General features: G+C 37.8%; 1 long non-coding RNA gene across 1 annotated transcript; it reads left to right on the top strand.

Moving 5' to 3' along the window:
* Window positions 1-5,206: 5,206 nt before the first annotated feature.
* LOC140224320 (uncharacterized) lies at window positions 5,207-11,808 on the top strand. The gene is made up of 2 exons (XR_011899619.1): window positions 5,207-5,346; window positions 11,078-11,808. It is a non-coding gene; the product is annotated as an uncharacterized lncRNA (long non-coding RNA).
* Window positions 11,809-13,029: the final 1,221 nt, after the last annotated feature.

Raw genomic sequence — 13,029 nt, 5'->3', positions numbered from 1 at the left:
TTTGATTTTGATTTTCTGATTTGCATTGTCTCAATATTCCTTATAGTTGTCCAGGAAATTAGTCAGGGATCCCACGGCCTACCCTCCTTCATAAAGTCCTGTCTAGTCGGCCGGGGCAGGTGAAGATTCCGCACCTCCTTCACCGATCCTCTCCTCTCCTGAAATGTATATAGAAACCTGGACCATTTATTTTTAAAATTTCCTCTTGAATCACTCTTATTTTCATTTTCACATGCAACATTTAAAACCATGCCTACCTTTTTGGTAGACAGTCCTAAGTCTGTAAAATATGCCCACGGCTCACTTGAGCGAGCCGTGTTGCAATTCTGAATGAAAAATGTTGAATTACGAAATTAGAGATGGGAACCAATTCGGACACGGGAACCAATACGACCTTCGGAAGTGGGAACCAATACGGAAATGACAGTCTTGGGAAATGGGAACAAATTCGGCCACTTGGGAACCAATTCGGCAACTCCCATATGAAGGTGCATTAGCAGGAAAATGAAGATGGCGACCGAAAATGTCCCTCCCGCTGCGGCCATAATTAGCATCGTCTGACCCCCCTGCCGCGATCCATGCTCCGTGCAGCCGTACATTGATACCGGCTACACGGACTGTGGATTTCGGGAGAGGCCCCCTCGGACCCCTTATCCTCTAAAGGTATTTTCCTAGACCCCCAGGCACCACCAGATGACCCCCTCATCTCATAGAGCAATCCTTGGATCCACCAATGAGTTGCCATTGCTTACGACGGAGGAAAATGTCTGCAGCCGGGGAAAATTTGAAAACATGTAATACGGATCGCACAAATCGGACGGATTTAAATCAAAAGGAACTATGTATAATGTATATCCATTGCGGCATGAACCCTGTCATGTATGTATGTTCATGGATCTCGGGGCTCATGTCACAATGTCTTTAGTTCTTTTTCTTTCAAGTACGTGCAGTTTTGTGTCGAAGAGTGAGTTATCGATTTTCCTGACACACTTGTTGTGATTTTTGGACGGTTTTATCTTGATAAAAATTCATTAATTTACATCCCATACGCGGAAAAACAACTTAGCGCTGAGCCCTAAGACTTTAGATAAAAAATTGCGTCAACTACAGGCAGTAGTGTTGAGCCCTAATTTGTCGTGCCAAGGAAATACGCCGTATGAATCTTTGGGCGTTGTCAAATTTCCTTTGATAAAACACGAATTTTATGGTTCACTTATGAATATTTTCCTTCTAATTGGCGCGTATACGTAGTATACCGCCTTTGCGATCGTTTCGACCCCCCACTCGATACAATAACCGAGTCCCTTAGTTCCTTACCGGAAAGTGACTACCGCGAACTTCTGAGATTTTCCAAAGCGTGTAAAAAGTTTACTAATCCGTCAATAATTATGATTTAAAGTTTTTTCTCATTCTGGGGCTTTCTAGTTTATGTGCAATGAATACCAAGAGTCTACGTTACTTGGTTTTTTTTAAAAAAAAAACTAAGAATGCTCAGCGCTAAATTAAAATATGCATATATAAGCAGAAGCAAACGAACTGATTCGAGGATTGCTGAGCAAGTCGGCACTCTTCGAATGAGAATGTAACTCTTCCGTTTTGTTTAAAACGTTGCATAGACAGATATGTACACCCCTGTTATGCTTTTCAAAATTTGGTACCACTGCTCTGATAGCCAGGGCCAGGCAGGATAGCCGTAAGTGCAATCTGTGATGAGCCTCGAGACTCATTAGATTCATGTGCTAACCGTGGCCCATACAGAAATTCACTCCCCTGCACAAACCCAGGCAGTGTCCCGATCGTGGCTCGGTTTGCCGCGTCGCTTCCCAGCTGAAGAACAAAAGGCGACCCTCGCCGAAGTCAGACCTAATTACTTTCACTCGATTACCCGTTTCACCGTCACGCTGGGATCATGGGAAATTTTCAAAAAAATTGTTTCGCGTGTATTTAGCAATTTTTTCCTTCTTCTCCGTTAAAACGCGAATAAAACGAGGCCTCATTCATAAAAATTGGCTGAATAGAAGAGAAGTTCCATTATTCGAAATCCGAAGAAATCATTAAAACCTCGATTTCTCGAAACAAAAAATAAAATGAAGGGAAAAAAAGAAATGTATAAATTACAATTAAATATAATTGACCTCAGAATTTGACAGCAATTCATTTATATAACGGAGAAAAAATTGAGAGAAATTACAAAAAATTCGCCTCTTGCAAGGGGCTTTCTTGTAAGAATTTTGACCTGAAAACATGGGTTGAATAGCAGCAGTACTCCATACAATACACGATGTGCCTGAACGAACATTTTTTTTTGTCAAAATCGAAAATTCTTTATATTTTTTAACTGCAGTGTCTCTTGAGTCGTTTAAGCCAAAAAAAAAAAAAAAAAAATTCTGTCAAGATTCTGGAAAGTATTTATAAGTATTAAGTATACTTTAAAAGTATTCTGGGGCTATAATAGCTAAATCACGGGTAGTAAATCCCGTTATATTATTAAAACGAAATTGACTCCATAGTTTAATGCCTTAGTTTCTGAATACGATTATTTTAAGCACTCAAACATTTATACCGCCAATTTTAGCCATGGGGGTGATTTCCTGAGAGCCGATTATATCACAAATTTCTCATAGAACCTTTCAAAAATGACTTGCTTTTTGGGCAGCCGATACGGTCATCGAACCGGGATTTAAATGGAAGCTGATAATAACACAAAGCTCTGAGAAAAAGTTTGAGATGAATATAGGAACGGTTTCTAAATAACGAGGAGAGGCAGGCAAAGCGGCTAAAATCGATACGTAAGTATTATTACACGTTATCTAATTTTCACGTCAGGGAGTCGACTCATTTCGATTCTTTCGATTTTATACGGAAAATTGATGGTTTTTCGGGATTGAAATTATTATTGTTTCGTGAAAAATAAATGCACCCAAAATGACTATAGCATATTGGTTTTTACATATGTGCACTCACGAAATTGATTCGTAAATTCAACGAGTGGGTACATCGACCTGGTATATCAACTTTCTGCGATATTTTACGGAAAATCGGTAGATTTTCGGGATGTAGATTTCATACTTTCAATTCATGAATGAATAAAGCATAGACATGGTTGAACTTCTTTCCATGGAAAGACGTTTATAGTAACAAAATCAAGACATATTTAAAGCAATTGCATTTATATCGAGTCAATTTCTTTTCAATAATGTAAAGGGATTTATACTACCGGTGATTTGGGTATTTTAGCCCCAAAATACCTTTAAATCGACTTTATCTTCTAGGAGTTCGACGGAATTTTTCCTTTCTTCGCTTAAATTATTCCGCACCACTTTTCTTCGAGAATCTGATAAGATTTTGCTTCAGGCAGATCAAAAAACTTAAATTCGTTCGAATAGCTTTCTACATTCACAATACACGGTCTCGTCAAAGTGCGTCGTTGAAGTATTGGATCGTATGAATTCTCTTGTTGTGCTACTTGCCTATTTTGAAATCTCTGTAAATAAAAACTAAAGGGGTTGATATGTGCGAGTTAATGACGCGCCTTATCAACACATTGTGTTGGAGTTCACTGCTTGTTTTTCAGATAATTGTGTCTCAATTTCACGTAAAGTTCCTGAAAATTGCAAGGAAAAATATGCATAACTAACTTTGATGATAAACATTTTATTGGAGGAAATTTGACAACTCTTGAATCACGGCGCTTTTCCTTAGCACGGCAGCACTGCTTTAGAGTCTAGCACTATTCAGCCCGTAGTTGCCGTTATTTTACCTAAAGTGTTAGGGGTCAGCGTTAAGTTGTTTTTTCCGCGCGAAGACTATCCATAAATTACGAAACGCTCTGGGGGGTAGGTGGGACTTCAAAATTTTGTGATTGAGCGTGAAAAGGGGTGATGGGGTGTCAAGCTCAGCGTTACGTAACAGTACGCCCACGATGAATTTCAATTTTTTTTTTAAAGTTTAATACGCTAGTTTTTTTTTCGTCGTTTTCTTTTCTGTTTTTTTTTTTTTTTTTTTTTTTTTTTTTTTTTTTTTTTTTTTTTTTACGTGCTGTTTCCACGCTACGTACGGCCTGTTAGGACACGGTAGGTACGTGTGTCTGTCTACGTGTGTATAGGATTCTGTTCTTTACAATAACAAAAAGGAGATTGCAAGAGCCATAATCATATTGTCAACTTGTAGAACTTAAGATATTCCGTCCTCCTTTGCCAGCCTGTAGACACAGTCATCTAATTTACCTATCTGCTTGATTTCGCCGCAGATTAACTGGTGTTTAACGGCATCAGTCATTTGTCTAGAGGCATCGACATCAGCAATAGCAATCTGGACTGAAGCATGGTCTTTAGCGAGTAGGTTGTTGCCACCACCGGCATTTAGAAAAAAAAAACAAAAAAAAACAAAAAAACAAAAAAACAAACGAAACAAAACCAAAACCACTTAAATCACGTCAATTAAAACTGGGAAAAAGGTTAGTTTAACACTACGAACTTAGAACTCCTTTTTTCCTGAAATCTTTCATTAGGTACCAAAGCTTTTCGGGGTTTTTTCAACTTCATAGGTTACAATTTATTTTACACTGGCAAGCTTGATAATCTAAAAATGCTCATTTTATCACTGAAAACTTAAACTGATGCTTTGAAGATCATTTGCATTGGGCTGTCAATGCAAAATATACCCAAAAGGCTCTCGACGCGAGAAAAGGTTAGTTGAGACATGGTGAACTAAACTTCATGTTCGGTCAATTCTAAAAATATTTGTCGTACCGGTGGTTTGAAATTATGGCACGTGGCTGTTTTCTCCAAAAATATCACGCAGTCCTATCCAAACTGATAGGAGCCACGGGGAGTGACGAATCAATGAAAACTTTTCACTTTTATCAGATAGGAAGCATACCTAGTGATGATTATTATCATCTTACTCAATTAATTTTAATCGGCTTAGTCTATCAGTTAATCAAATCGGAGTTTTATTCATCAAGTCTAGACAGTTCATGGACTGAAAATGGAATTCCTTTTTGGAAAGAAAAACCTATGCGCATATTTTATCAATTACGACACCAGATGATTTTGTTGTTGATAGGCATATTTGTTTAAAAAGAGCCAATTGTTAACATACACTTATTGTCAGCCGTTGGAGTGAATACTTTGCAAGTTGGGTGCAAAAAGCTTTTAATTGTGAAATAAATAATTTGATATGGATTTGAACTTACTATAGTTTGTAAAAATAAAATGAAAATCTGTTTACTTCCTCTTGAGGTGGCTTAGAATAGTTCATTATTCAGTAAGATTGCGTGTTTATTCATTTGTGAAACACAAAACTATAAGATATGAATCAGTTTTGTAAATGAAGTTTCCTTACGTGAGTAGGTATTATAAAATAAATTAAAGGGATATTTTACACTGAAAAAAATGAGTTAGCGTCAGATGACTAAAAATGGTTTCTATACACTAACTCATATTGTGTGATTTGGACACACATGATTTTTGGTTTCTGTACACTAACCACTATTAGTGCTGGGAACTAATTCCGCTACTCTAATTCGCATTCGGTAGGGTTGGGTCAACCTAACCTCAAAACTGAGAGAGGAGAAAACGGCTTAGCGAATGATAACTGGACAATACTTTCAGGAAAAGAAGATTTCTTAAAAGATGAGAGGTAAAAATCAACTGACCGGTTCCAAATGAACGACAGAGGAAAGGAATATCCCATAGGTATGTGCAAGTAGACAGAATTATCCTTTAGAGAGACACACACTCACACATGAAACGGTAGCGAATGTTCACACTGAATAAACATATCTCGTCCGAACACTTGAGATATTCTTTTGAAATTACGGGAGAACACGAACTATAGAAGTAAGCAGTAAGTTCACAGATTTTCGTAAAATATAAACTGAACGCGGAACGCTTTAATCGCAATTTAATACAGAAGATTGACGACTCCAACGAATATCATGCTTGTTTACGTTTTGAATCGAACAGACGATTTCTAACCTTAACAGGTTTATTTATGTTGCTTTCGAACGTTTTCAAGAAAGAGAGGACACTATAAATCATACCGGGAGTATTTACATTGTCAAACGAGCCCGAAATTTCACATTTTAATTGATTTTCACGAGCTGACGCGATTGAGGCTGTTGTACCGACGCCACTTTTTCGAAACTAAATAAATGTAACGGACAATGTGGCAGTTAGTGTTGAGGGCGAATTAGTTTGACCCGAAGGTGAATTTGTCTTACCACAGCGCTAATTTTACAGCTAGTGCTGTTTTCCAATTCTGGTTCGCGCTCTAGTAAAGTCAAGTCAGCGTATGAAGCGAATTGATTGGTGCTTCAGTACAATAAATTAGTTCTGAAGCCTAATTTTGATTCTACTTGGCGAGAACTTACCAAATTAGTTCTCAACGCTAACTACTTTTTTTTCAGTGTAGAAATAAACAGGGTGATCCAAAAGTCCCTTCCACCCCCTCTAACTTTTTACGTAATTGAGATAAACATTTGAAACTTGGGGGATATTCCTAGGTCAAAGGGAGCTACTTTTTGGTCCCCCTAAAATTTTCAGGGGGCCCCTCTAGGGGGGGCAACGGCCCCCAACTTGCAATTTTCAAATAGGAAGACCCCCTTTGTGATAGCTCGTTCGAAAGAACATAAAGAAAGAAAACTTTTCGCGCAAACCCGAAGTCAATATCTCAAACCAATTCAAAATGGCGGCCGGTTAAAGTTCAAAATGGCCGAAATTTCACACCGGTTATTTGTCGATGGATTTGCGCGAAAATCGGTTTGTAGGGGTATTTTGACACGAGAAAAAACGAATTTGACGTTAGATTTTCAAAAAAACCAAAATTTCCAAAATGGCCGCCGGTTAAAGTTTAAAATGGCCGAAAATTTTCACCTTGGTTTTTTCCTGATGGATTTGCCTAAAACTTGGAATTTGAGAGTATTTTGGCATAGAATAAACAAATTTGAACTTAGATTTACAAAAAGATAAATTTTTGGACATTTTGAACTTTAACCGGCGGCCATTTTGGAAATTGCGGTTTTTTGAAAATCTAACGTCAAATTCGTTTTTCTCGTGTCAAAATACCCCTACATACCGATTTTCGCGCAAATCCATCGACAAATGCCCGGTGTGAAATTTCGGCCATTTTGAACTTTAACCGGCCGCCATTTTGAAACGGTTTGAGATATTGACTTCGGGTTTGCGCGAAAAGTTTTCTTTTTTTTATGCTCTTTTGAAAGAGCTATCACAAAAAGGGGCTTCCCATTTGAAAATTTAAAGTTGGGGGCCGTTGCCCCCCCTAGAGGGGCCCCCTGAAAATTTTAGGGGGGCCGAAAAGTAGCTCCCTTTGACCTAGGAATATCCCCCAAGTTTCAAATTTTTATCTCAATTACGTAAAAAGTTAGAGGGGGTGGAAGGGACTTTTGGATCACCCTGTGATATGCGTAAGATTTCTACCGCTCATATGTTTTTTTTTTTTTTTTTTTTTTTTTTTTTTTTTTTTTTTTCAAACAATTATTTTATTTGTTAAATGACAGAGTAGAATGATACGTGACAGGGTATCACCTGAAGGCCTAAGTTTACATATTATTAGTTTTTAAAGATCCTATTTACAATTTTTGATTATTCCCCCCTGTCCCACGGAAGCTTATTGTCTAGTTACTTAAGTTCTAATTGGTTTCTCGAAGATCCTCTGTCTTCTTTTCGCTTTAGTTGTTTTTGTTTGTCCCGGAATTGCCTTGGGGTGGCCTGTCTTCGGGTGAGGAGGAGGGTTGGCAACTATCGTCATCCTTTTCTTGATTAAGTGCATGTTGTTTTCCCTGTAGTGTGTTCTTGACGTATGCATGTATTAGTGTCCATTTTTTGCGAGAATCTAGCATGGTTGGTATTAGATTATCTGGAGTTAGAGTTGGTATGTTTAGTGTTTTTTCCAGTTCTTCTTTCTTTTGTCTTACGTTGTTACAAGTGAAAAATGTGTGTTCAGGCGTGTCTTTTATTTCAATTCCGTCTTTTATACAATATGGACAATATGGGTCTTTTCGTTTCTTGAATCTATGTAAGTAAGAGGCATATGCGCCGTGACTAGAGAGAAATTGCGTAAGATAAAAATCTGGTTGGCCGTGTCTTCTGTTTAGCCATTTGTGTAGTTCTGGTATGACTCTTTTTGTCCACTTGTTTGGTGAATTTGACCATTCTATCTCCCATCTTGTCATCTTGTCCTTGTGTATTTCTATTGGGTCTTCTTTCATATATTTGCTCATTCTTTCTTGAATAAGAATGGTTTCCGATGGTATCCCTGAAATTATATTTAGTGCGAAGTCTGAAGTTGTTCGGTAGGCGCTGCATAAGGCTAGTTTGAGTGGTCTTAGCGTTTTTCTTATTTCTTCTTTGTTTTTCTTCAGGTTACAATCTGGAGCCCAGATTATTACTCCATAAAAAATTATGGACATTACAGCTTGAATCATAATTTTCCGTCTTATAAATGTTGGTCCATGGAGATTTGGTAATAGTGGTCTGAAGTGGGTTGCTACTTTTCTTGCTTTCTCACAAGCTGCTTTGATGTGCTTGGCCATCCTGACACCCCTTGTGATTTGGAAACCAAGGGAGGTCAGTGATGTCCCTGCGGTGATTTGCGCTTCTCCAACTGTTACTTCGATGTTTTCTGCTTTTCTTGGCCCATGTAGTAGTATTGCTTCTGTCTTGTTATCTTCGGTGAGTAGTTTTTTCTTTCGCAATTTCTCTTTGATTTGCTTGGTGATTTGTTTTGTTTTCGTTTTTATTTCTTCTTCGTTTACACCTGTGATTATTAGTAGCGTATCGTCTGCATATGCCTGTTTTAATGAGTCTGGTGTTGTATTTAGATTCAAAATTTCGTCAAAGATCATTATCCATATCGTTGGTGATAGACAGCCACCTTGCGCTGCACCTGAATTTAATTTTATCATAAAGTCTGGAAAGACTAAGAATCTGTTTGTTAAATAGGATTTCATGATTTCTATGAGATATTGCGGGATGTTTCTTTTATACATGGTCTCAATTATGTCTGTCCAGCTTACTGTATTGAATGCGTTTTTGATGTCTAGATTGAGTAAAAGTAATAAGCGTTTTTGAGTGTTACTGTTTTTTGTGTGATGTTCATAAATTTTTTTAATCCTGAGAATTGCATCGCATGTATTTTTGCCGTTTCTGAATCCAAATTGTGCGGTATTTGGGGTGAATGATTGTGTGAGTCTTTTGTTAAGAATGAATTCGTATATTTTAGACATCGAATTTAGCATGCATATTGGTCGGTATGCTTTAGGGGAGTTTATTTTTTTGGTTTGTTTCGGTAGTAATGCTAGTCGGGCTGTTTTCCAAGTGTCTGGAAAATCGCATTTTTTCAGTAAGGAGTTTAACATGTCTTTGTACGGTTTGAAATTACTATTTATGTATACCTAACCTAACCTAACCTAACCTAACCTAACCTAACCTAACCGCTCATATGTTGCGATAAATCCACTCTGCACGGTTTTTCTGGTTCTTCTACTCCGATTTAAAGGTTAGTACTGACTTTTTGGACTTAGGTCGCAAAATTTTCAAAGTTGTACTATCCGTTTCGAACAAGTCAGTTCGAAACTGATGTACCTTTTTTGGGATAAATGGAACATCTCTGATAATCACGAGCATTGGCCTCTTTTGCAAAAACTCGCATATTTTCAAGATCTAGCGCCTACAATAATGTATGAATACTTCACGCATTGCGCTTTACTACGCTGCGCGCTTTAATCGCTGAAATTTTGTAAATCTCAGTGCCGAACCGACTGTAGTGTCCACACCTTTTCCGACTGGAGCATTACACAGCAAGCCTGCAATCCCAGGATCAAAGGATCTTAAAATTAAAGAACTTGCACCCCTCAATGATACCTTAGTCTATTAAGTTGAGTCATCATCGATATCAGAGCGCGTCCACCTTTTTCTGATCGACTATCGTAATAACGAGAACCTGTCGAGGACGGAGAAATTGGTCAGGTCCTTGAATTCTTGTTATAGAGAGATTACAGTATGTATGCCTTTGGATACACATAATGCATAAAATATGACATGATAGTTCCGGCCATGAGACTGAAAAAGGGTACATTCAACATTGTATGTGAACTTCCGAATTAACGTTGGACGCTGACTCTAAAAATCCATAATGTACTCATATAAATTCTCGATTCTATAAATTTTCACCATGATATGAAATATTTTTTACAGTATAAAAAGACTTATAAAAATAAAAAAAACTCCAATTGATTGGTACATCGGTGGGCGTTCCCAGTTCTAAAAGTATGGCTGGATCGCAGCTTCAATAATATAATAAGTTATTTTTCACGAACGCTACGGGTCACCAATGGAGTCTTCTGTCAACCTGAAAACTTCATTTCGTACTTTGTCCAATTTTCAATCATACCATGTCGGGAACTGAGATTGTATGATTATTTCAATGATATGGCGATACGCCTTTATCAAGTGCGTCTGATTATTCCAAGATAAGAGGATGAAGTTGATGGAAGTTAGTATTTTCTTTACCACGTATAAAGACCTTTTTATTGTAGAAATGTGTTGTTTATTTATTAACCATCGACACTTTATTTACTTAGAAATAAATACCTGATGTAGGCTATATTAATTCAGTTTCCATCGCCAGTATAAAAATGAATAGTGCGGGAAGGAGAACGAAATTCGTGACATTAATAAAAAAAAATATACCATCGTCTGCAATTTGTGCTATATACTTAGTCATCAATTCAACCTCATTCTTTAAAATTGATTCGGCAAAGTGGACATGAATGGCTTTTACGTAGTCATTTTACTTTATTTATTTCATGATTTTCATACCATCGTAGAAAGATTGTGTCATTTTTAAATACGACAAGTTTTCTCTTTTCATTGTGCCAACACGATTGAGAATTATTTTCATTCTGACAAGGGCTCTTCATTAATGTATTATTATCAACCTCAGGGTCCAGATCTTAATATAGGTATAGAATATTCGGATATAGTTAGTCCAATTCATTGAAAAAGTAGTTCAATTCGCTTCAAATTGTGATTAACTTGCTCTGCGGTTTCAGGGACGGTGACAAAGGCCGGCTCAATTTCTTGCCAAGAGACATCCTCGAAAGTAACACAAGTTTCCAATCATAAAAACATGCCCTGCTCTTCAGTTTCCAGCTGGACGCGCTGGTGCCAGTCACGCAGTATTATTATTGTAAAATGTAGATTTAGAGCACTGTTATTTCTATGTATGGAATTAGTATGATGATTACCTAATAAAAAGAGTATATAGTAGGCTACGATTTCCGTAAGCCACTGTAGGAATACAGAAGCATCCGTTATTTCATAAGTTTGTAAAAAGTTCCCTGTCTCTACATTTTAATAGTGATATGAAACCTAAAACTTATTAAACATCGATGTAAGTAAATATTTTTCTGAATTTTTCCCGAAATATAATAAACCCGAAAGAAGTAAGTTTTTTCGAACTTGATATACAAAAGATAGAGACGCCAGAGAAGGGGCAGCGGAAACGGAGGGCAGCGGGGGCGGGTTGGAGGGGTGAAAGGAAGGGAGGAAGATAGGGGAGAACATATTATCTAGGGAGACCAGTGGCTGCAAATTTCTTTCAAGTTGACACATACTGATAAATACACATTGACAGTATATTTTTGTTCTTAATCCTCCAAAACATCCAAAATTAAGTAATTCATTAAGTCATCATTTGTTGTATTTTATATCATGATTTTAAAATTACGCCACTATTGTCCTTTACCCAAGAAAGCAGAAAATAAAATGATGAAATTCTTCACTTATTCACACAATTGTTTACTTCTCTAGAATGAGTGGATTGGTATGTCGTTAGGTATACCAAAATTGATCCTACCTCTTATTTAGAGCATGGTTTGTTAGTTAAAGAAGGCATAATTTCGGACGTAGTTTTGGTTATACAAAATCATTCCTCATGAACGTAAGTTATTAATGTGAGTCATTAGGATACAATATACAGGGTGGCCCAGACCTACCGTACCAGGCCTTTTTTTCGGTTAATTTGGGTCGCACAAAGTCCAGGATCGCGAGGATAAATAGGGAATCGACCCCAAGAAATCCGAATTTCATGGTCCCAGAGCCTCCCTGGCGTCTCTTGGGGGGTAAAAGGGGGGTCCGTACTTCAAGAGTCAGGGTTTATGTCAAAATTTTGAAATTATTCAATCGGAATCAGAACGTACGGAAATTTTCAACTAAAATCGACACCAAGAAATCCAAAATCGGCCCATCCGCGTCCAAAATACCGAACCCTAAAGGCGGGGGACAGAGCCCCCATTCAAAAAAATTCGAGTTCGGTAAATTGACGAGGAGACTCGGAAAAAATGTGTGTTCATGGGTAATCGACCCCAAGGAATCCGAATTTAAGGGCCCCGTTGTCCAAAGAGAATTTCCTGATGGGGCACAAGGGGACTCTGAACTTTTAAATTTAACCGGTGTGGAGGTTACCCCTTTGCCCCATCAGAAAAGTCTCTGAGGACAACGGGACCCTTAAATTCGGATTCCTTGGGGTCGATTACCTATGAATACACATTTTTTCCGAGTCTACATTTTGAAACACCGCAATGGAGATACGTGGTTTCGCACTTCAGTCGCTGCGATACGGACATCCATCAAGTTTAAATAGTTGCATCAAGTCCCCGTCACCGCCGACCAACGCGTCTGTCGATCGAATCTACTACAGGAAGCATGAGCAGGGAGTCGAAACGCCTTCAATTGTTTGAACGCAATACGGACATCCGTCGAGGTTGTATAGTTGTATCAAGGCGCCGTAGCAAACGCGTCCCATTGTTTATCGTTACAGACGAATATAAGTTGAGAGAGGAAAGTCATAATGCCTTCAATTCTATACATACATATTTTTGGGCAAAATGAAAGACGACAATTCTCCATTTGCGACGTTGCAGACTTCCTTAGAAATTTTTTTGTTTTTTTCAAAAGCTGGTTAACATAAAACTTAAATTCTCCTTGATTTTTCGTATTCCAT

This window comes from Bemisia tabaci, chromosome 3, assembly GCF_918797505.1.
Source record: "Bemisia tabaci chromosome 3, PGI_BMITA_v3".
NCBI lineage: Eukaryota > Metazoa > Arthropoda > Insecta > Hemiptera > Aleyrodidae > Bemisia > Bemisia tabaci.
Note: the sequence above shows the minus strand (reverse complement) of the source record. Positions and strands in the feature narration are given on the sequence as shown.